This window comes from Notolepis coatsorum, assembly GCF_963971535.1.
Source record: "Notolepis coatsorum genome assembly, chromosome: 10".
Classification (NCBI taxonomy): Eukaryota; Metazoa; Chordata; class Actinopteri; order Aulopiformes; family Paralepididae; genus Notolepis; species Notolepis coatsorum.
Window position 1 is genome coordinate 109,193,772 of NC_140174.1, and position 2,634 is coordinate 109,196,405.

The window sequence follows — 2,634 nt, forward strand, 5'->3', positions numbered from 1 at the left end:
TTTTATGTCTTTTAGGGTGTGTTCACATCTGAAAGTCCAGGGATAGTCCGGACTATCCGTGGATAGTCCGGACTTTCTGGTGGACCAAATGTGAAAATGATACATTGTTTGATTTTGGTCTGCGTTCACACTACCCTGTTTGGTGCGGATCTAATTTGTAAACAAAGGACATGCTGTCGCATCTATTGGACTATAGCACTCACAAACGTAATCAGTTGCCGGCAGCGTAATGAGAGAGATACTATTACGAGCACGGCGCTAGTCGACTAGAGAGTAGAGAGAGAGAGAGAGAGAGAGAGAGAGAGAGAGAGAGAGAGAGAGAGAGAGAGAGAGAGAGAGAGAGAGAGAGAGAGACCTTTCCTTCCTGCGTAAGCTGTCAATTACTAGACAGCTGCATAGAAGCAGCTCGAGATGCGTTGTTGTTACAGAGCTGGTCCACGCTGCTATTATGAAATGACCCAAAAAGTATGTACGCTTTTTTTTTCTTTATCTGAGAGAATGTCCGCGAATGTCCTCCTCACGCAGGAGAAAGTTGGCGTGTGTGTTCGTCGTGACACACACAAACACAACGACTTCAAAAAGTAGAGTCCCATGGATATTATTGCAAGAGATAATTCATACATATTATGAAAAGCCAATCTGTTGTTTAGAATTTGGATGGGGGGTCCGCGCGCGGCGCGAGTCTATAGTAGATAGAGAGAGAGAGAGAGAGACTGCGAGTCTAGAGGAGAGAGAGAGAGAGAGAGAGAGAGAGAGAGAGAGAGAAGAGAGAGAGAGAGAGAGAGAGAGAGAGAGAGAGAGAGAGAGAGAGAGAGAGAGAGAGAGAGAGAGAGAGGAGAGAGAGAGAGAGAGAGAGAGAGAGAGAGAGAGAGGAGGAAGAGAGAGACTGTCCGCGTGCGGCGCCAGTCTAGAGAGGAGTAGGCTACTTTGCTTCCTGGATTAGGTACTATAGTTCGATTGAAACGAACCGAGTCCCAACTTTTCAAGAGGACCATGGTTCGGTTGTTTGGTCCTCATTATAGTTCGGTTTGCGTTCACACCTGTACAAAGCAAACAGACTATCGATCTAAAGGGACCATGGTCCACTTAAAGTGGACCAAACAGGGTAGGTGTGAACGCGCCCTTAATCTACTTTCATTCTGATTTAATTACTGGACTGTCATTATTGTTATTATTATTTCTGTTATTGTCCTGTGATTTATCGTTGATTATTACTGTTACTGTACAGTTTGTCTTGTTTCATGTTAAAAAAAGGGAAAATAAAAACATTTGTTAAAAAAAAGAAAACATCACAACGAACAAAACAGTGAATAAAAGCTCACTCAATATTCATAAGTTAGATATCACAATTCTCAACCATAAAATACAAATTACATATTCAGTCCATAAGAACAAAACAGATCAAAATCATATATATGATTTTAACTCATATTATAGCATAACTTTTCTCAAGTCACCCATCACCTTTATATTTCCATACTAGTTTCCATAATAAGTCAATGACCAAAATGTAACTCATTATACATTTTTATTCATTTTATCATTATTATTATTTAAAAAAATTATAATAAAAAAAATACCCAGAAATATAACTATGGTAAGGAACAAATTTATGTTTAAAAAAATTAAATTAAAAAATCTATATATTGCCTCAGTGTCTCTATATAATATCTATATGGCCTCAGTGTCTCTATATAATATATGTATATGGCCATTAATACATTAAATGTATCTCCTGGTTGCTATGGTGATAAACATAATAAATGTATATCCTGGTTGCTATGGTGATACACTTATGTTAAATGTATCTCCTGGTTGCTATGGTGATACACCTACATTAAATGTATCTCCTGGTTACTATTGTGATAAACATAATAAATGTATATCCTGGTTGCTATGGTGATACACTTATGTTAAATGTATCTCCTGGTTGCTATGGTGATACACCTACATTAAATGTATCTCCTGGTTACTATTGTGATAAACATAATACATTTATATCCTGGTTGCTATGGTGATAAACTTATGTTAAATGTATCTCCTGGTTGCTATGGTGATACACCTACATTAAATGTATCTCCTGGTTGCTATGGTGATAAACATATGTTAAATGTATCTCCTGGTTGCTATGGTGATAAACCTACATTAAATGTATCTCCTGGTTGCTATGGTGATAAACATATGTTAAATGTATCTCCTGGTTGCTATGGTGATAAACCTACATTAAATGTATCTCCTGGTTGCTATGGTGATAAACATATGTTAAATGTATATCCTGGTTGCTATGGTGATACACCTACATTAAATGTATCTCCTGGTTGCTATGGTGATAAACATATGTTAAATGTATATCCTGGTTGCTATGGTGATACACCTACATTAAATGTATCTCCTGGTTGCTATGGTGATAAACATATGTTAAATGTATATCCTGGTTGCTATGGTGATAAACGTATGTTAAATGTATATCCTGGTTGCCATGGTGATGCACCTAAATTTAATGTATCTCCTGGTTGCTATGGTGATAAACATATGTTAAATGTATATCCTGGTTGCTATGGTGATAAACTTATGTTAAATGTATATCCTGGTTGCTATGATGATAAACATATGTTAAATGTATTTCCTCTAACA